Raw genomic sequence first — 23,678 nt, forward strand, 5'->3', positions numbered from 1 at the left:
TGAGGCCAGAGCCAAAGGTTCAATTCTCATGCTCACTAGTTTCACCATATCTTACAAGAATAACTGATTCCAAACTAGAAATCTCACTTAAATCAATACATAATGATATACATTCTTATATACAGACATACACACAAATGTAGAAAAACATTATGAATTATTCAAATAATTATTAGTAATAGTCACCCATATCTGATCAAAATATCTACATGTGATATCATTTATAACTATTGAGTTCCCAGACTTCAGATAGCATGAAAATTACCTGGAAGACTTGTTAAAACACCAACTTCTGGGGCCACCTACTGAATTTCTGATTCAGCAGGCCTGGTGTGGGGCCTGAGAATTTGCATATCTAACAAGTTCCCAGGGGAAACTGATCCTGTTGTTCAGAGAACCACTTTGAGAACTACTGACATGTCAATGCCATTTTGCCTGAATGATGAAAGTCTGAGGGTGATTTGATACCTCTCTGTTCCGGTGTGTTCAATCTAACTCTGGGAAGATGATAAACAGCTGTTCTTTCTCCTCACTAGAGAGAAGAGAGAAAATAGAATTAACCTGCAAGCCAAATGATTTAAGTTTGCTCTAGAGGGGAAAAGTCCTTACATAAGGGTTATTAAGCACTATGATGGGCTTAGAGGGTTACTAAGAGAAAGTGTTACCTACCTCCCTGGAGGTTTTTAAGAGTTTCCAGGTCTTACTTGAATAGAGGGGAAGAAGAGAGAGAGCACAAAGCACACTATACATTCAGGTGGGCCCAGACCCATTTCTCTACCTTTTGGTGGACTAAGATAATTATTTTACCTTCCTTTGTTCCTCAATCGGAGTGATAAGAAACTTTTCCTCTGTTTTCCCGCACCGGAGAGTGTTTCAGATTTACATCAGATGGAAATAGTTAAACGTATACTCTTTCCTCAAGACAGCAGAACAGATCAGTCAGGGCATCTTGGCTTCTGACTTTCTGCTCCCCATGCTAGAAGGCACCAGATTAAGAGCTTCACATCTATCTCCTTTGAGGAAAAAGCCCAGACATCAACTCAGGAAAACTTACAGAAGTCTGCTTTCAACATGGGTCCAGAGCTTCCAGGAGAATGAAAACAGATTTGGTTAGTAGCCAACACAACAAATTTTCTTCAGGTTAAACTCTTTAATCTCAGCTCTTTGCCTGCTCAGAATACAAGACCAGTCACAATCTACAGCTCATTCTTCCCCTTCATTCACTAGACATCTGACTTTTTCCAGGGTTCCCATCATGGAATTTGAAAAACTGACACTCACACTCCCATCTGCTGCAAGAGCTCAGACTCTGGCAACTGAAAGAGCTGGGCTCACAGCCCCTTTCACTGGTTCCCACCTGTGTGACTTTTAGCAAGTTACTCAGTCCCTCTGTTCTTCCTCTGTAAAATGGAATCAAGTATATCTACTACGCTGGGCTTCCTTGGTGACTAAATGAGATGCAGTGTGAAGAGGATGTAGCCCAATGCCTGCTCCACAGAAGGAGCTCAACAAATGTTAGGATTTTTTCTCTTTTTAAAACCCAGTCTCTTAAGTCTAATCAACATTTGTTACAAAGACAATTTTGTATTTAAATATGCAGATTTTGTCTATCTCAGATCTTCTCCAAGGTCAATGCAACTTTACTTCACTGAGTGCCTCTGGATTTTCACTGATCTATACAATAGGAAATTCTTCTCTTGCACTGGTATATTAATAGGCAAAATTGTCTTGCAGGCGGTTACACAATTAATTCCCAATCAACATTTCCTTTGGAGCCCATTATTTCCTTTAATATGTAGTGAGAAAATGGAGAAATATCTTTGGAATCAACACTGATATTCAGATTTCTCTGCTTTGTTGAAAACAGCAAAAAATAAGCCTTAACTATTTACAAATTTGGAATGATTCTGATTGTAACTAAAAAAATAGCAAATAGTTATAAAATGGAAATAATATGATTCTCTATCTCAAAGCATCACTGAGGATGAAATGTGATAATGCATGCAAAATAGCATAGTTCATAGTATGTAGTTCTCTGTAATTATTGTTATTAGTATGATAGTTTTCATATTTGAGGATGAAAGTCTTCTTCAAATCTAAACATCAGTGCTTAGAAGTAATTTAATCCTGAGGAAAAGTCTGTTTCTTTCCCTGACTCTGTACACACCACCTTTATAGACTGATAACCAGAGCATGTGCAACCTCATCCACAGAAAATCTCTACTTGGGCTGTAACTTTATTCTTTTTTATTACTCTGTAGGAGCAGGTGTTTATGGTAAATCTCTGAGTACATTTCTTTCATAATTGAATTCTGTATTTTACATCCTCCCTTCCAGCCCACATTTGTGGAAAATGTGCATGGAGTCATGGTCATTTAGAACTGAAGCTACACTAGAGAACTTCTAATCTGTTCACATTGTTTTGCAGATGAGAAGACTGAGGTTCAAAAATGCTGGGTGATGTTCCAAAGCCCCTAAACCTGTACTGTTAACTTAAGAACTCAGGGCTCCTCCTTCCCATCCCAGAAAATAGGGAATTAGTGCTAAGAAAAACTAATTCAAGATTTTGAATATCTGTTGCATGGAGAGTGTGTTTTTATTCTCATATTTCCAAGAATTCTTGTATTTGTGATAGAAACCAACTTTAGGAAAGTTCAGCAGAGCAGGGTTGCATGGGCTCACATAACATAACCCCAGGCTGCGTAAAAATTCAGGGCACAAGACCAGGTCTTGCTATTGGTCTCTTGACTCTTTCTTTGTAAGTTGACTCATTTTCTCACGCTGGCCTTCTCTACAAATCCACCTTAATATAGGAAAAGAATTATAACAATTAGGGCAATGTCCTGCTTAATATGACAGCAACCCACTCACATGAGCATAACTAAACAGAAGTTCTATTTTTCTCATAACAAGAATTCTGAAATGGAGTAGATGAAGGCTGGCACAGCTACTTGAGCCAGTCATCAATGATCCAGGGTCCTGTTGATTCCTACTCCATTGTTCTTAGCAGGCTTAAGACTAGTCCATGGTGTGTAAGTTTCAGGCAGAAAATGGAAGAGGAGTAAGGGCAAAAGTCACTTGTCAGCTGAGTCTTTTATCAGGACACCAATATCATGCCAGAAGCCCTACACTGCAGACTTCCATTTGAATCACATTGGCCAGAAATGGGAACTGATCACATTTGACTCCAGGAGAATGTGAGGAGATGGATATTTTCAACTGGAAACACTACCACTATTTTTTTTAATGGGATTTTCTTCACAGGGGAAAAGGAAAGAATGGATGTTGGGTAGGTAAGTTGTCTTCTCTATTATTTCCAACCAGACAAATCCTGAAAAGAACCACTAATTGACTCCCTTAGTCCTCGCACTCACTCTTGTGGCCAGGAAAGTGGGCTATTATGATTCACAGAACCACAGGCAGGTTAGGAGGAGAGGAGTCTAAACTTAGAAGGAAGCACAATTGTCACATAAAGAAACGGGGTGCTCAGCAGGCTAGATAATAAATATGACAGTCCAAATTGCATAAAGTAAAAGCCAAAGATTTGCTCAATATTTAAAATACTGATCAGGATCGTGAATTGTGAAAAGCATCAGGAATTTCATCTGATGAAGTTCACCACATATTCCAAAGCCATAGGAACCTTGCAGTAAAAGGCAGGGTCCAAATGTGAAATATGTGAGATTGCATACCCATGTGTCAGGTGCATCATTTTATAGCCTATGGGTGAGTAATAGGCCAGGGCTAGGTATATGCTGCCTCATCTAGTGATATTGTCTTCAATCATGTTAATTAAATTAGTATGACCTGCACTAATGAAAACTGCAAAAACCTATTTTGGTCTCTATCAGCACATACATTTTGATAATTTAATCCTGCCATACTTGTATGCCTCTCAATACCAGATTTAATGCTCACAATATCAGGATAATTTTAAGCATTTTCTATACAAAACTAACAAAGAAAATGACTTGTGAAGTAAATTTCATTTCGGGTGAGCAGCAAACCAAATCAGGAATTAGAGATTCATGATGGTTTTACGGATGCTTCCAGTTTTATTCACCCGTCTCTCTTTCTTAACATATATTCTTCTTTGACATGTTTTCTAAATGATTAGCCACCTGAGAAAATATTTAAATGACCATATCATACGGTAAAAGATTTATGGCCTAAATTACATTAAACAAATTCAATATGCTGTGCATATAGAAATGAAAAGCTTTCAGATTATATTTTAGCCATTAAACTGTGCCTTAAAATATTTAGTTTCTGTTTGCAACAGTACAATTTCCTTTTCCCTGTTCACCTAATGGCAGATTCTCTGAGTAATCAAGCAAAAACAAATGACTTAGTCCTTGGTTCAGAAAAATAATGGGTTACTAGCATAATTAATTTTATGTTTAATTACTGTAGAATGAAACAATTCAACAATATCCAATCAATCCTTAGAATGACAGAACAGAAGGTCAGCAGTTGCTAAGTCAATTGTTTTGAAAGAGAAATTTATGTCAGGTTCTCTTTTATGTGCTATGGAAAGAAATTGGATAAAAGTGGTCAAGCAAACATTAATTAATTGTATAAATATAACCCAGTTGTCATGCTAAATCATAGAGGCAGGATACAGTTCTCAGAATGGTGGATATGCATCAATGGCAAATTTCAGTGACATGCTAAACCTCACCCACTTCCATTTCATGCACAATCAAAAGGCTTAGGGTAAAATATTAACATCTCTAGAATTATTTTCTTAAGTTTGAGTTGACAACTCCTTGAAAAGATATGGACAGTTCTAGTCCATTTCCTTTTATGCCCACCCAATAGCATGAAGGGCCAGGTCTAACTGACCGCCCCTTCCCCTCTGCCTCCCCCATCCCATTCCTTGTTGTCCTGTTAATAGCAAGAAAGAGAACCCAAATTATTTCACAAGGCGATTCTTCTGGTTGGAGAAGTAACACTCGATGTGGAGAGTAAGATTTGTAGATACAGAAAGAAGTCTGCATTACCTTTTGACATTTGAAGAGTTAATTATCCAGGATTTCCTGCTAGCTATAGATTTCCCCAGCATTTAATGCATTTAAATACTCTGCTTATTTGACTAAGAAAATTTTAGCTTTTTATCTGCTGTAACTAAGGTACTTATATCAATACAACTGTGTACATGCCCCAGGACAATCCCTTCTGCCCCTGTTACAACCCTTTTGGTACATGCCTCCAGAGTATGAAGTAGCAGTCACTCTGCAGGCATGAAGGTGAAAAGCCACATTTGCATCACTCAAGAGTTTTCCCATCATGTTTACTAACCCCTTAAAGACAGCTTCGAGAAATGAAGAAGTCGTGCCTTCTGCATTTCTGTTGTTACTAAAAATGAAGAAGGGTTCATTAATGGGACTGGGCAAAAAGTAGAGCAAGCTCATTTGCTGAGATTAAAATCAGTAAGGTACTAAAGTTCCTGTTGGGTTCCTGAATTGAAGGGACATGAGGGAGGTAACCAAAGTGCTGGAAATGTTGCGATTTTTTTTTTTTTTTAATCTGGAGGCGGGTTATGCAGGGACATTCAATTGGTGAAAACTCACTAAGCTTATCATTTGTGCACTTTTCTTTCTATAGCTTGCCTCCAAGAAGGTACTCAAAACCAAAAATAATAAAGAAAGGTCCTAATTCCCTCACCAAGTGAAGCACCATCTGGGAGTATGAGTCAAAATGTTTCTCCAAGAAGACCTTGGATTTATTATAGACAATTGTGTAGACAACTCTAGGGTTTTTTTTTTTTTTTTTTGGTTGTTTTTTTTTTGTGTGTGTGTGTGTGTGTGTGTGTGTGTGTGTGTGTGTGTGTGTGTAACAATTAAGGATCTCTACATATACTAAATTGATATTCTAGAGTTGCAACCCAGTTTAGCCAGGCTGACATGGACATGTGTTTACTTTGACCATCTGTTATTGAGGGGAGCAGTGCAGCACTTTGAAGCTATGTTTTAAGCCCAGAATTTTCTTATGAGAGGCCAGAATAACCCTAAACTTTATAGAAAGTGTGTGTAGCTATCAGGACGTGTGTGTGTATGTGGAAGGCCCTGTGGACCAGAACAGGTAGGCAGTCCTTACAACAACACCTATCTACTTTCTATTATAATATTAAGTGATCCTGGCCAGTGTAATGTGGTACACCTGTAGTCCCAGCTACTCTAGAAGCTGAGGTAGAAGGATTACTTAAGCCCAGGAGATCAAGGCTGCAGTGAACTATTATCATGTCACTCCAGACTGGTTGACAGAGTGAGGCAGTCTCTAAAAAAATATAAATATAGGGAGGCCAAAACAGGCAGATGACAAAGTCAGGAGATCGAGACCATCTGGCTAACACGGTGAAACCCCTTCTCTACTAAAAATACAAAAAGAAATTAGCTGGACATCGTGGTGGGTGCCTGTATTCCCAGCTACTCAGGAGGCTGCGGCAGGAGAATGGCATGAATCCGGGAGGCGGAGCTTGCAGTGAGCCAAGATTGTGCCACTGCACTCCAGCCTGGGCGACAGAGCGATACTCTGTCTCAAAAAAAAAAAAAAAAAATATATATATATATATATATGTGTGTGTGTGTGTATGTGTGTGTATATAGATATATATATGTGTGTATATATACACATATAAAGACAGAGAAAAAACTAGCTAATTTTAAAATTCAATAGCAATCACCAATGGACAAGATATTTTTGTTTTTGTTTCAAAATATATAGCATTGTTCATAAGCCTTTTTATGATTTATTATGGAAGAGGATAATATTGTTTTGCTTCTTTAAAAACAAAGTTACTATCTTCTGCAAAGTGAACATAAAAGGTCATAGTTCCCCTCTTCTATTTTCTGCAATAGCTTTTGCACTGCTAATGAAAGTACAAGGACATAAAATAAAGTACATAAGATCCATGCAAACTGTAATTCATGAAATGCAGTTTTTCAATATTTCCTTTAAATGCAACTCTAAAGCAATTATACAGTCACTTTACAAGACCTTAGACATGTGTAATTATAGATGAGAAGTGCACTTGCAACATTGAATTCAACCATTTTCTTAAACTTGATCTCCAAATGTCCATGGCAGTAATAACACCATTATATTTTCCCTAGTGAATGTTCATTTTTCTTTCCATTTTTAATTACAACACATTTTGCTTTCAGGAGTATAAGGAAAAGTCTAAATTAGAAGAAAATTCAATTATTTGAAACTTATAATTCATTTTCAACATAATGCTGAAAAACATTTTACTCAGGAAAGTTCTTGTTTTTTTTTGTTTGTTTGTTTGTTTGTTTTTCTCTTTTTGAGTGGGGTTGGAACAAATCCTCTAGATTTGGAATTCTAATCCTACAGTTTATATGGAAACAGAATAAAACACTCAACTATTCAATGGGACTGAGGTTTCTAAAAATATGAATACGTAGTAGCATATTCCATGTGCCCACCATTTAAATATAGTCAAATGGGAAATTGATCGAAATATTTTGGAAAAAAAAATGACCACTATCATGGGATACATACATTGTAAGAGAGATCCTTGAAAAATACTTCGGCATAAGACATAACCAACACTTTATCACTGTGCTTTCAGTCACTGTGGCTCAAAGCTCCTGTGCTTTCACTTTTATTCCCCACAAAATTATGTATAAATGCATAACAACCGAATGCAAGGTGAAATTTTTTACTGCATTCTGATTTTTAAAAGATAAGTTTAAAATACATTTGGAAACTATTGAAGACACTGGAATACAGACTTTATATTAGATTCTGTTATTGAATTGTTAATTTTCTTAGGTGTATGATAATGATATTTTGGTAATAGAGAAGAATGTCCTGATTCTTAGATGATTCATGCTAAAGTATTTAGGAGTGAATTGTCATAATGTCTGTAATTTACTTTAAAATTGTGTGTGTGTGTGTGTATACACATGAAAAAGAGAGTACACACATGTGACAAAATATTAACTGATTAATCCAAGTGAAGAGTACACAGGTGTTCACAGTACTATGTTTTCTGCTTTTCTATAGGTTTGAAGATTTCCAAAATAAAAAGTTGGAAGGAACTTGTATAAATGCATGGAAAAGCTATTCCTCTGAACAACAGTGAATTCATGCAGTTTTTCACTCTTTTTTCCATTACAATGTAAATTTTGGTATGTGCTTTTCTGATGCTCTAATAAAACACTTCTGGAAGAATGGCAGGTCAGCAGGCCCTGTTTTAAGTTTATTAACTGATAACCTACTTTCAATGACAAAAGAAAGTGTAACCTATGCCTGTTTTAAAGCAATGATTGTCAGCTCCCATGGTCAATATGTCATGCAGGGTACACTTCATTAGGGAGTGAATTACTTTACTTGTAATCTGAGCTAAATGAATGTCAATGTCAGGTTGCATAAATCACAGGTTAAAATGTATCACTAAGTCCAATCAGATAGGGTACATCACCCTTTGCCCTCCAAAAACACCCCAAATTGGGGTTTATTTCATACAAGTTTTCCAAGTGGCAGATAGAAAATCTCCCTTGTACCAAAGGACTTCATGGATTAGATGTCCTGTTTATGTGTCTTATTGCTACATTTTCAATGCTAGTAAAAACTAAAATTAAAACTTTACTGTGACTGAGGATTCAGTAGCCAGGATGGCAAAGCTTTCAGCTTGATACCCTATGTAATGATGAGAGAAACAACCAAAAGTTCCCTGAAAAGGATTCATACTGGAAAGTATATTATTTTGGCAAAACCCTTCTAATGTCCTACGCTGTATAGAAAAGGCAAATCCCTTTTAAAGGAGGGCCACTTTACAAGCACATCTATTGTAATGAATTTTTCTCGCTCAAGCTGATGAAACACATTTCTGTTCTGGTTGCTCCAAACGAGGCAAGTGGATTCAGCAGCTGCAGGGATCTAACCAGGTCCAGACTGACCACATTGATGGTTTGAACAGGAAAGAAGTTTGGTTCAATGGAAAGAGAACAGATTCCAAGATATGATAAGAAATGGGTTTTTACCCTAATGCTGCTACTGGGTGTCCATACAAGTCTGAGCAAGTCACATAATATTTCTCAGCCCCAGTTTCTTCATCTATGAAATAGGTATGTTAATACCAACCTCTCTGTATTGTTGTCGTGGTTAACAATAATGTATGAAAAAAACACCATGTCAGGGCTTGACACATATCAAGTACCCAAAAAAGGGGGAACTATTATAAATTGTATAAAAGCAGTAAATTTTATTTTTCAAAGATATGAATGGTTTTCGATTGAGCAGATCACTCTGGTCTTGGTCTCAGTAGATAATTAATGTACATTGGATGACTAGTTCAGTGCATATATTAGTGAATTTGAAGTACTCAGTAAAGCATCTTATGCACAACAAAGAGTAAGGTAGAAATCTGGCTTATTATTTCATCTTACCACTATGAACAACTCAACAAAGGCCCAAATGTTCCAAGTGGGAAGAATGGCAAGTAATGGTCAAATACCTACTTCCTCTCATTCTATAAACCTACCATTAAGTGAGTGCTTCCAATCTTTAGTTGAAGAGGAATAGCTATGCTACATTTCCCAGGAGTTCAGACTGAAGCAGGGACCCAACGGTGGCTTTCAGAGATGGGGATCAATCTGACAGTGTAATGCATGAGAGAGAAGTCCCATAGAGGACAACAGTTGTACCCAGAATACTTCTAGAGGGACTTGCTTGGAGATTTACTAGGTAAGGCTTTTTACATTGCCCAGGCTGATCTAAACTCCTGGGCTCAAGCAATCCTCCCACTATCATTTCCTGAGTAGCTGGAACTACAGACATGGACCTGCACATCTGGCTCTTTTTCTTTTTTTTCTTTTTTTCTTATCTGTGGATCTGATCTCCTTGTAAAGTCCCATCATTTCACTAACTTCACTATCAAACTACTTTTCCTGACGGAAAATGTCAGCAAGAGTAAAACAAGTTGAATGTTCTAGACTAGCATTACCAATATTGTTTTGTTTTTTGTTGGGTTGCTCCCTAATATCTGTAAATATGTGAGAATAACATTTTTGAAACTTGATCTTTGCTATTCTGTCGGAGGGGTTTAATTGGGTAGAAAGGACCCAGCCCATGGCTGGACACTTGGTAGGTTCTCACTAGATAAGCTGGGCAGGTAAACAGGCTGCAGACCTTCCTCCAGCTTTGAAAGGTAAGGGACAATAGTCATTATCATCCAACAATTTGAAGAGCTATCTACACAGCATCCTTTGGAAAAGCACTCTTGCCATGCAAATTTACATTTTCAATCTTAACCGAAACAATCCTGAAGTTAGCTGGAAGGTCAGAACAGCAGCTAACAAAATCAGCAACTGAATTGAAAATTAAAAAAAAAAAATGCCCTTCACCTGCATAGGACATTTTTTAGCCTGCCCTCTCCTTTGGTCACAGCCTGAATAAGATTTTAGTTAGATTTTTCAAAAATAAAAGTTGGAGTTAAATAATATGTGAGCACTGGAGGCAGAGATCTGCTAGATGTGTTTTTTAAACAGTTCTTTAGATGGGCAAATACAGCAGCTTGATTAAGAAATGCATACCTTGATCATCCATCATTCACAAGTCTTTAAGCCCTGAGGGGTCGTTTGTGCCAGATCGGGAAAGAAGTATGCCCCAAGAGACTGAGGACAGCACTACCTGGTAATCAAAAAAGAGAAATGAACATGACATTGACGAGACTTAAAGAGGCGGGCACAGAACTCATTTGTTTATCCCCTAATATAAATTTCCTCACAGATCTCGTTCATTTCTGCTATCCTTCTCCCTAGCTCAAAAAGAAATTGCATCATTTCTCTTCCTCTGCCTTTGCATCTCCATTCTCATAGGGTGCTCCTTGCATCCTCAAGTGTGCTGGATGTCAGCATTGCCCACAGCTCTAGACCAGGCCAGCATGGTCCCCAGAATGGCTTTCATAGGTTCTCATTAGACAAAGGGCTCTTCTCACAGGATCTGAGCTACAGGATCTTGATAATCCAGAAAGGAATGCAAGCCCGGGGCTGAGGTCTGAGAGGTTTGATCTCAGCTCCAGAAGGCCCTGACCCATGTCCAGTTTGCAGCACCCCATACCAGACTCAGACAAAGTGAAATTACTCAGCACACCCCATTTATCCATTCTTGTACAGATGCTCCTGACAGGTTTCTGTCCATTGTACTTTGCTGCATTTCCTTTTTCCAAGATGGCTAGAATTCATCATGGTTTTTTCTCTACTTCTCATTTTGTATTTCACATTTTGTAAAGTGACATTTTTTTCTACCTGCACCTGTCCTGATACCTACTCCACAGCAATAGACATGGCAGCCTCAATAAATATTTCATAAATGAATACAGGAATTGCAGAATTCTATGAGAAAAGGGGTTACACCAGCATTTATCTAAAAGCCTGTGTCCTATATCATTAATTAGGTGTACATAATACCATGTATTTGTCTCAGAGGGTCAAACTGCCTTCTAATAATAATTCATTGACATTAAAAGGTTGTAAAATCAGAGAACAAAGAGAACACCCACTTCCATACCAATCTCATTTTTTTGCCAAAATCTTGAATTTGGCAGCTGGTGAAAATGAATGAATATTAAACCTTTGGAAGTTTAACGATTTAGACAATATAAACCAACAATGATCTTATTTTATTAATTTTTATTCATTTATTGTAAAGTATTTTTGAATATGTAAAAATATCTGAACAACAATGTACCAAATACATTTGGGTCATGGCCTAGTTTAGAAAATTAAACATTACAAGCATAGTTGTGTACTCCTTCCAAGTGCATCTCTCTCCAACTCCCCAGCCAAAGGAAACTCTGATTCTGAATTGGGAGGATATTAATCTGAAGCATATTTTTATAGATTTACATATATATAACTATCCCTAGACAACATACAGAATCATGTTGCATATTTTAAAATTTTTTATGAATGGCATCATATTGTACATAGGTAATTTAGTTTTTGTTTTACTCCATACTTTTAAAGATATATCCATTTTGATACATGTTACTCTAGTTTACACATTTTTCATCATTGCTTATTATCCCATTATGTAAATATACCACATGATATTCACTATTGAGAGCCTGAGTTTCAAGAGAGGAGAAAGAATGATGGGGAAGAAAAGAACAGTAGGGTAAAACTAACCCTTCCATTTATACACGTCGTGGCTCCAAGCCATGGCTTGGTTGCCCTGATACTTTTCTCCTTGCTGCTAAGGAATACTGTGTGAATAAATGGCTAAGCAGAATTGTTAAACAAATTAACAACAGTGTAAGACAAGTGGTGACAGCCATGTGCCACTGACTAATCCCACGCTTCTCCCTGGTAGTAATGGCTTTCTTCACTGCAGCAGGGATGCAAAGGAATACCTGCAAGAAGTCATATATCAACTAACTGGACATCATGCCAAGTCACCCTTCAGAATATAATTTCAGTTTCTCTGGGAAAATCATTTATTTTATGACTTCTTTAAAACTGTATATTTGGAGTTACGCATCTGAGAAACACCTGTAGAGTGTGCTTATTTCATGTCATAATCACCTCTCTGGAGAATCCAGGCTTGTGCTATTCAGTAATTGATCAGAAATTGTTCAGTTGCCTCTCAAAGACAAGTCCCAAGATGAAGAGCACTGTTCCTTCCCCTCTGTCCTCAGCTACCCAGCTCGGTCTGTCTTGACAGTCAGATCAGTATGTGCGAGGACACGAAAAGAGCAATCCCCAAAAAAGGGACCTGGGAACCTCGCCTACTCCAGTGGCATCTCTCCCACCTGGTGCACTATAAAAACTAACACCTGCATGCCAGATACATGCAGCCGAGGATGTGGGACTGCTGCTGCATCTTGCAGTTCTTAGAGGGAATTGGGCAAAGGAGTTCCTTGGCTGATAGCATGTCTGAGGAGCTGGAGTAGCAGTGATAGGAACAGTTGTGTGGGTCTGGCACCCAGGTGTGGGAGTCTGAAATTGATAGAAAGAGGGTTAGCGCAAGGTTAAGCAAGATTAGTGGCCAAAATGCTATCAAGTGTAGGTCTGCAGTTGACACACAGAGGAAAGAAGAAATCCACTGACACTATTAATGATGAGTCCCTAAATAAGGAGAGAAATATGACAGGAAATCCACAGTGAGTACTCAACACAGATCATTCTGCCCTTTAGTTCTACATTTCTCTTTCAGTCGTTATATTCTAATTCATATTTTGAGAAAAGGTTCTTATTCCTGGAAAGCCCCTTTAAAACTCAGGTAAATCTGTGCAATGGAATACTACACAACAGTAAAAAGGCACAATATACTGTTACACAAAGCATCATGAATGAACCTCAAAATCATCATACTGATACAAAGAAGACAGAAACATATAGATATATATGTGTGTGTGTGTGTGTGTGTGTGTATACTGTATGTTTCTATTTACATGAAGTCTGAGAACAGACACTACTAATCTTTAGTTATAGTTGTTAGAAAGCAGTTGTATGTGAGTGGGGTGTGGCAGTTGACAGTAAAGTGGAAGGATAGAAGTTTCTGAATGATAAAAATGTCCTATATATTGTTTTGTGTGGTGGTTACACGTGAAACTGTGACTGTCAATATTCATCAAATTGACCTTTAAGATCTGTGTATTTTATTGTAGGTAATTTATAGATAACTTATAATGCACTTTTTTAAAGGTTACATAAAAATAAATATATCAATGAAATTAAGCCAAAGATGGGTATGGCTAGGAAAATCTTTCCATAGAAAGTATGGATTCAGAGAGAGGGCAAGATGGCTGACTAGATGCAGCCAACTAGAACAGCTGCCACAGAGGGACCAAGACATCTCCTAACAGAGCTTCAGAGTGAAGGCCCCGAGGATGGACAGAGGGAAGACACAGAAGATGGGCTGAAGGGAGACAAAGCTGGGAACCCTGCACAGGGCTACTGTGCACCAGGACTTATTCCTGGCTTCCAGTAACTCTTGGCAAGGAGCAACTGACTCTCACCACAGGGCTCTGGAATCACTGCAGGAGGAGACCCCTCGACCACCACTCGAGTTGGCAGGGAGAGCTGCTTAGAGAAGTGGTAGGGGCAGCAATGATGTGGAACTCCGATGTTTTGGTGCCACTGCATCTGTAGCAAAGCACAGCCAGAGACGGCCATCCGCCTAGGGTCAAGTAGCTCCCATAGGAGACTTTAGCCCTAAAAGAACTGTCGGACCTGAACTTTACAGATTGATCTTACCCATCAGATCAGCCTGGTCTGATCTGGGCACTCCTTGGTCTGCTGACCTCTCCTGCCGCCCCAGCCTGGCCAGGCCTGCTTGCAAGGCAGCCTCAGGTGCCCTGGGAACCCACATCATAGCTCCTGTACTGGCAACCATGCCGAACCAGTGGAGTGCTCCAGCAGGGTGGCCCCCATGGCCATGCACCAGCTCAACCACACCCCACACAGCAGCTTCCCCTGTGCCCACAGCAACTACCCACATTATTTTGCTGGACTTGTGTACACAGGCCGGTATTGCCTTCCTTACCCCACCAATGCTGCGTGTGCATGCACCCTGCCCTGCCCCTGCTGCAGTGAGAGTGCAGCCCATCCCACTTCCCCATACTGACTGCCGTTGCAGTCGGAGTCCTGACAGGCACAGAGCCAGTAAGCCCCAACCCCACCAGTGCCCTGCTCTTGCACCAACACTGCTGCGAGAGTGAAACTAGGTACAGAAAACAGCAGACCCTCCCCTGCCCTGAGCGACCACCCTGGCCTGCAGTGCAGAGAACACACACAGACCTGTGCCTGCTGGTGCTCCACCCCGTGCCAACACCACCATCAGCACAACTGTAAACACAGTTGCCAGCAGGAGCCCCTGGTCCCCTTGAGACATGTTGCCTCCACTACTGTGGTGAATACCTGCACGGAGGCAGGCACCTTGGCATCCATTAGCACCCTGCTGCAGCTGAGGAGGGTGCACCCCACTTCACTGCCACTGCAGCTGTTGCTAGCACATATGAACTAGGACAGATTCCACTGTCACCACACTATGAAACTGGATGACACTACCAATTAGAGTGTAGTGACCAGCAGTCTGGGACCACCTCAGCACCCCCACCACAGTGGATTCCTAACCTTGAGGAGCCAAAGAACAAAGTTGGAGCCTGATACAAGTACCCCAGATTTAGAGCACACGGTTTAGGAGTTGGGAGCTGAGCGTTGGCCCCCTAAAATCTTCCAGAAATTAAGCCAGTCAGCTGAATTTAACCTTATACCACAATCAAACTCACAAGGTCATCAAATAAGATAAAACAAGAAAAAAACCCATTTCAAAGGTCAGCAACTTCAAAAACTGAGGGAACGTCAGCCCACAAAGATGAAAAGGAACCAACGCAATGCAAAAACCCTGACAACTCAAAAATCCAGAGTGCCTCCTTTCCTCCAAATGACCACACCACCTCTCCAGCAAGGGTTCTGAACCAGGCTAAGATGGCTGAAATGACAGAAATATGATTCAGAATATGAATAGGAACAAAGATCATTGAGACGCAGGAGTACATTGAAACCCAATCCAAGGAAGCTAAGGATCACAGTAAACTGATGCTGGAGCTGACAGATAAAATAACCAGTGTAGAAAAGAACATAACCAACCTGACAGAGCTGAAAAACAAACTACGGGGATTTCATAATGCAGTCACAAGTATTAATAGCAGAATAGACTAAGTGGAAGAGAGAGTCTCAGAGCTTGAAGACTGGCTTTCTGAAATAAAACAGTAAGACAAGAATAGAGAAAAGAGAATAAAAAGGAATGAACAAAATCTCTGAGAAATATGGGATTATGTAAAGAGACCAAATCTATGACTCATTGATATCCCTGAAAGAAATGGGGAGAGTATAAGCAACTTGTAAAACGTATTTCAGGACATCATCCACGAGCACTTCCCCAGCCTAGCTAGAGAGGTCAATATTCAAATTCAGGAAATGCAGAGAACCTAGGTAAGATACTTCACAAGAAGATCATCCTCAAGACACATTATCCTCAGATTCTTCAAGGTCAAAATGCAAGAAAAAATGTTAAAGGCAGCTAGAGAGAAAGGTCAGGTCACCTACAAATGGAAGCCCATCCGACTAACAGCAGACCTCCCAGCTGAAACCTTATAAGCCAGAAGAAATTGGGAGCCTATAGCCAACATCCTTAAAGAAAACAAATTCCAACACAGAATTTCATAGCTATCCAAACTAAGCTTTATATTCAAAGGAGAAATAAGATCCTTTTCAGACAAGCAAATGCTGAGAGAATTCATCATCATTAGACCTGCCTTACAAGGTCTCCTGAAAGAAGTGCTAAATGTGGAAAGGAAAGGTCATTATCAATTACTACAAAAACATACTTAAGTACACAGACCAATGACACTGTAAAGCAAACACATAAATAAGTCTGCAAAATAACCAGCTAACATGATACTAGGACCAAATCTACACATATCAATACTCACCTTGAATGTAAGTGGGCTAAATGCCTTAATTAAAAGGCACTAAGTGGCAAGGTAGATAAAGAACTGAGACCCATTGGTATGCTATCTTTAAGAGACACACCTCACATGCAATGACACACATAAGTTCAAAATTAAGGGAAGAAGAAAAATATCCTAAGCAAATAGAAAACAGAAGAAAAGCAAGTGTTGCAATCTAATTTCACACAAAACAGACTTTAAACAAACAAATATCAAAAAAAGACAAAGAAGGGCATTACATCATGGTAAAGGATCAAATTGAACAAGAAGACCTAACTATCCTAAATATGTATACAACCAACACAGGAGCACCCAGATTCATAAAGCAAGTTTTTTGAGACCTTCAAAAAGACTTAGACTCCCACACAATAATAGTGGGGTACTTCAAAACCCCACTGACAGTACTAGATAAATCATCAAGGTAAAAAATTAACGAAGATATTTAGGACCTGAACTCAGCACTGGATCAAATGGACCTGCTAGATATCTACAGACAGACCTGCTAGACATCTACAGAACTCTCCACCTAAAAACAACAGAAGATACATTCTTCCCATCGCCACATGGCACATACTGTAAAATCAATCACATAAACACAAAACACTGCTCAGCAAATGCAAAAGAACTGAAATCATAACAAGCACTCCGTCAGACCACAGCAAAATCAAATTAGAAATCAAGACTAAGAAATTTGCTCAAAATCATATGACTTTATGAAAATTGAGTATGCTGCTCCTGAATGACTTTTGGACACATAATGAAATTAAGATAGAAATCAAGAAGTTATTTTGAAAGTAGTAAGAACAAAGATACAGCATACCAGAATCTCTGGGACACAGCTAAGGCAGTGTTAAGAGGAAAATTTATAGCACGAAGTGCCTACATCAAAGAGTTAGAAAGATATCAATTTAACAACCTAACATCACAACTAAAAGAACTAGAGAACCAAGAGAAAACCAACCCCAAAGCTAGCAGAAGACAAGAAATAACCAAAATCAGAGCTGAACTGAAAGAGGTTGAGACAGGAAAAATCATTCAAAATATCAGTGAATCCAGAAGTTGCATTTTTTGAGAAAATAAAATAAAATGATAGACCACTAGCTAGACAATAAAGGAGAAAAGAGAGAAGATCAAAATAAGCACAATTAGAAATGACAAAGGAGGTAATACCACTGACCCCACAGAAATACAAACAACCATCAGAGAATATTATGAATACCACTACGCACATAAACTAGAAAATCTAGAAGAAATTGATAAATTCCTGAGTACATACACCCTCCCAAGACTGAGCCAGGGAAAAGTGAATCCATTAACAGACCAATAACAAGCTCTGAAATTGAATCAGTAATAAATAGCCCACCAACCAAAAAAGCCCAGGACCAGATGGATTTACAGCCGAATTCTACCAGATGTACAATGAAGAGCTGGTACCATTCCTACTGCAACTATTCCAAAATTTGAGAAGGAGGGACTCCTCCCTAACTCATTATATGAAGCCAGCATCATCCTGATACTGAAACCTGGCAGACACAACAGAAAAAGAAAATGTCAAGCCAATATCCTTGATGAACATCAATGCAAAAATCCCTCAACAACATACTGACAAATTGAATCCAGCAGCACATCAAAAAGTTTATCCACTACAATCAAGTAGGCCTTATCCCTACTTGAGTGAATGCAAGGTTGGTTCAACATACGCAAATCAATATATATGATTTATCACGTAAATAGAACTAAAGACAAAAACCACAAATGCAGAAAAGTCTTTGGATAAAATTCAATACCCCTTTCATTAAAAATTATCAATAAACTAGGTATTGAAGGAACATACCTCAAAGTAATAAGAGCCATCTATGACAAACCCACAGCCAGCAACATACTTTACAGGCAAAAGCTGGAAACATTCCCCTTGAAAACTGGCACAAGACAAGGATGCTCTCTCTCACCACTCCTATTCAACATTTGTACTGAAAGTCCTGGCAAGGGAAATCAGGCAACAGAAAGAAATAAAGGGTATCCAAATAGGAAAAGAGGAAATTACTCTTTGCAGATGACATGATTCTATATTGAGAAAACCCTGTAGTCTCTGCCCAAAAGCTCCTTAAGCTGATAAACAACTTCAACAATCTCAGGATACAAAAGCAAAGGATAAAATCACTAGTATTCCTATACACCGACAACAACCAAGCTGCAAGCCAAATTAGGAATGCAATCCCATTCACAACTGCCACAAAAAGAATAAAACACCTAGGAATACAGCTAACCAGGAAAGTGAAAGATCTCTACAGGGAGAATTAAAAAACACTGTTCAAAGAAATCAGAGATGACACAAACAAATGGAAAAACATGCCATACTCATGGATAGGAAGAATCAATATTATTTAAAAGACCATACTGCCCACAGCAATTTATAGATTCAATGCTATTCCTATTAAACTACCGATGACATTCTACACAGAACTAGAAAAAAACTATTTTAAAATTAATATGGAACCAAAAAAGAGCCTGAATAGCTAAGGTAATCCTAAGCAAAAAAAAAAAAAAAAAAAAAAAAAGCTGGAGGCATCATATTACCTGACTTCAAACTCTACTATAAGGCTACAGTAACCCAATCAGCATGGCACTAGTACAAGAACTGACACATAGACCAATGGAACGGAATAGAGAGCCCTTATGAGAAAGGCCACACACCTACAACTATATGATCTTCAACAAAGCTGACAAAAACAAGCAATGGGGAAAGGATTCCCTATTCAATAAATGGTGCTGGGATAACTGGCTAGCCACATGCAGAAGATCAAAACTGGACCCCTTCCTTATTCCACATATGAAAATAAACTCAATATGGATTAAAGATTTAAATGTAAAACCCAAAACTATAACAATCCTGGAAGACAACCTAGGCAATAACATTCTGGACATAGGAATAAGCAAATATTTCATGAGGAAGATGCCAAAAGCAATTGCAAGCAAAAACTGACAAATGGGATCTAGCTAAACAAAAGAGCTTCTGCATACACAATGAAAGAAACCATCAACAGAATAAATAAACAACCTACAGAATGGGGAAAATATTTGTAAATTATGCACGTGACAAAGGTCATCCCTTTTCTGCAAGAGGCTGGCCTTGTTCATTTTCAGGTGCAAGTTACAGAGAGTGAACAGTTTATCTAAGTGATAATAACATGTCGGATAACCCCCAAGATCAAGCTCAGGATGTACTGATAGAAAATCAAAAGAAAGATAAACAGGGAGTTACACTCAGGAAATCTTGGCAAAGGTTAAAAGAAGTTGTTATGCTGTGTCAGCATCGTTTTATAAGACCCAACACCCAACTTTTAGTATTTACCGCAAAGACACTTCAATAGTCTTTCTTCATTTCACTCATCCGACAAATATTTATACAGTGTCCATTATGGGAAATGAGCCTTTTGAGTTGCCATGTGTACTGGGGTGAACACATTGGTGCACGATTCTGACCTCTCCCCATATCCACTTCTCCATACTCCATCTCTTCCTCTTCATACAACTTCTGTGATCTCAGTGCAGTTAGCTTCAACCGTCTGCTAGAAAGAAAAGGACTTGGATTGACCAATATCCTACTATTGTCAAAATAATTAATAGTCTATTAACATGACATTCTCCTCAACACATACACAAACACACACACACATTTGCATTTTTAAAATGCTAATGCTTGTTAGCTTAAATGCATCGTTAATTGTCAAATTTCAGACAGGTAAGAAAGTGAAGTCAAATTAAAGGTTTGGGTAGCAGCAGTAGGAAACTGGCAAACAGGAGAGTATCCAGGGTTGGCCCCTGGAAACAGTTTCTCAAATTTGCTTTTCTCTGCTTCTTTCTTTAATCTTTATCTGACTCTACCATTTTAAAAACTTCACAAGGATTTGATGTAAGAGATCAGGGTGGGAATGAAAGTGAAGACGTTCAACCCTGTGTAAGATGGAGGGGCAACAAAGAATGTGTAGACATCATTTTCAGAGTGGAGATTTTTAACCTGGAGATTGTCCAAAATAGAAATGTTTTAAACTTCAGTTTCCTAGGAAATTTTTGGGGACTGATTAGTGAGCAAAGAATTTAACACCTCTTATTATGGAATGAATGTTTGTGCATCCCTAAATTCATTGGTTGAAACCCTAACCCCCAGCGTGACGGTGTTTGAAGATGGGATTTTGGGAGATCATTAGGATTAGATGAAGTAATGAGAGGAGCACTCATGATGGGATTAGTGCCCTTACAAGAAAGCACACTGGAGAGCTAATGTGCTGCCTCCTCCCCCCCACACCTCTCTCTACCTCTCTCTCTCCATGTGCTCATACAAAAAAGTCATGTGAGCACACATTCAGATGGTGGCTGCCTACAAGCCATGAGAAAAAGGTTCAGAATGAAGCCTACCTTGCTGGAACCTTGATCTTAAAATTCTCTATCTCTAGGACTGTAAGAAATAAGCCCAATCTATGGCATTTTGTAGTGCATTCCTAGTTAATTGATACATTCCTGTTCTATATTCCCAAATCAGACATAATAATTTGCTTCAATTCCTCATATTATTTACCTTCCCCCTTATTATCTCCTTGGCCAAATTCTCTCTCTCTCTCTCTCTCTCTCTCCCTCCCCCCGCCCCTTGTCACACATACACACACACACACAGAGACTAAGAAAATAACTACTCAAATATAATTGCCAAAATTAAACAGATCTTTAAAATGTGCTATGCATACTATATACAGCTTGAATTGAAAATGAAATAGATCAGCCTAAGAAGAATGTTTTTCTGGTTGCTTTCAGTCATCTTTTATGATGAGTCCTTATAAAGTTCACGTGAATAAGGATGTATGATAAGCATGCACGCGCACACACACGCACACACACACTCATACACATCCCATCTTCTCTGATTTAGGATTTACTGAAACTACTGAAGTTCTCTCAAGTATTTTGGTTGGTTCAGTGGGGTTTGTTTTTCCTGCAGGGCTTCAAGCACGGTGCTGACTGTCTCACAGTGAGAACCCCATCGAGCAGTTGCCAGGAGAGCTTAGCTGAGTTGAGCAGCCTGGGGAGTAAGTTCATAAACTGAGGAACTCATTTATCTTCCACAGTAACACCCCCTCCAAAACCAACTACAAACTACTTAACCCATCAAAACTGAGAGCTGCCAAAGACACTTTCCTCCTGGGACTGTAAATAGCTCCACAGTCAAAGTCACAAAGCTTTTCAAGCTGGTGCACTGGTGATTGGTTTAAACTACTAAAACTCAGATTATCTGTAGATTCCAATTTCTCATTTAAATCACTAGTCATTCTAGATACATGATGACTAAAAAATTGAAGCTGAAGATAAAAAGTAAATGAGGGGTCACATTACCATCTTGTTCATGTCTTGGGAGCTTCAGACTTCCGGCAATAACATTGCCATCTACTTTCAATTTCCACAGGCTCTCAGAGTGGATATTAGGTTTTATAATCAAAAAATTTTTTACTTGAACAGGAATCCAGGGGTACAACGAACTCTGGAAACGCTAATGTGAATGAACTGCTACATTAGCTTAGTTAAGAATTCCTCTGCCTTTATTGCCATTCTGGAACATGCTGAACAACGTGAAAAAGGTTAGAATAATGCATTTTTTACTTCTCTCACGGTGTGTTTGGAGTCTTAAATCACTGGTGATTGATTATCTTCATTCATTCATTTGTTGACATCTTTATTCAGTCAGTCATAAACATTTACTGTTAGCTAAGATACATGTGCAAAAGTATTGATTACAAAGTGTTTAATAATATCAAAAACTAGAAAGAAACTAAATATAACTCTATACAGAGTAAATGAAGTAAATCACAGTCCATCCTAGCCTGCAGCAGCTAAAAGATGTGAGGTAAAATTATATGTCTTTTCGTGGAGAAATGTGACTGTTATATGATTGGGGGCCCAGGGAGGAACGGATTTTAGAATGATATTTCTAGTGTGATTTTTAAAATTAAATTGTGTATGTGTGGATATGTATATTCCTACAAGAGTCTAGAAAATATATGCCACCTTGTTAACGGTGATAATCTCTGGGGTATTACTGAGTGAAATGGTTTTGTATCATTTGATTTTCTTACAAGAGATAAGCTATCTCTTCACTACAGAGTTGTATTTCCTTGTTATGGTAGCCCATGAAAGAATTATACCAGACTCCTTGTGGTTGGGTGGCACCACGTGATTGGTTCTTTCTAAAGAATTATAAGCAAAAATGGTATGTGTCACTTCCAGGCTGGAATGCTTTATAGCTGGTGCAGGATCCTTCTGAGCTCTTTTCTGTTGACACAAAACCTTGAGATGGGGGCTCAAGTTTGAGATAGTGACTGCTCCATCAGTCTAGGTTCGGAAATGAGATGTGGATCTAAGCTCTCAGCCAATCCCCAGTGGACACTTAATTAGAGCAAAAAATGAACTCTTATTATTCTAAACTTTTAAGATTTGGAGAGTTTGTTCATAAAGAATGACCTTGCCTATCCTGACTAGCACAAGTAAGAATATATTAATTTTATGTTTAAAATAAAGATGTTGCTTTTCTGAAAAGCAGTGTGTGTGAGCCTGTTAATTTTATTCTGATGAGTGAGTCCTCCAACTTTGCTGTTTTTCAGGGTTGTTCTAGGTGTTCTGGGTCCCTTGAATTTCCATATGTATTTTAACATTAGTTATCAACTTTTACCAAAAAAAAAGGCAACTGGAATTTAATAGGAATTGTGTGAATCTATAGATCAATTTGGGGGAGTATTATCACCTTAGCAATATTATCAGGAGCAGAAAATATAACTATTGGGCACTGGGCTTAATTCACAGGTGATGAAATAATCTGTATAACAAACCCCTCTGACATGAGTTTACCTATGTAACGAACTTTGACATGTACCCCTGAACCTAAAATACAACTTAAGAAAGTAAACAAACAAACAAACAAAACCCAATACTGTCTTCCAATCTATGAACATGGGATACCTTTCCATTTATTTAGATCTTCTTTAATATCTTTCAATAATGTTTTATTGTTTTCAGTGTTCACATCTTGCACTTTTTAAATGTATTCCCAAGAATTTTATTCTTTTAATTCTATTATAAATCGAGTTGTTTTCTTAACTTCACTTTGGCTTGTTCATTGCTAATACATATAAATAAAATTGATTTCATA

The 23,678-nt window shown here is 38.5% G+C and overlaps 1 long non-coding RNA gene across 1 annotated transcript in view; it reads right to left on the reverse strand.

Moving 5' to 3' along the window:
* LOC135966815 (uncharacterized) overlaps nucleotides 1–10,716 on the reverse strand; it is a 34,607-nt gene extending 23,891 nt beyond the window's left edge. Inside the window, exon 1 of the long non-coding RNA XR_012422311.1 lies at nucleotides 10,563–10,716. This is a non-coding gene — a long non-coding RNA (uncharacterized lncRNA). The remainder of the gene's footprint in view (nucleotides 1–10,562) is intronic.
* Between the last annotated feature and the right edge of the window lie 12,962 nt (nucleotides 10,717–23,678).

This window comes from Macaca fascicularis, chromosome 13 (assembly GCF_037993035.2).
Source record: "Macaca fascicularis isolate 582-1 chromosome 13, T2T-MFA8v1.1".
NCBI classification, from domain to species: Eukaryota; Metazoa; Chordata; class Mammalia; order Primates; family Cercopithecidae; genus Macaca; species Macaca fascicularis.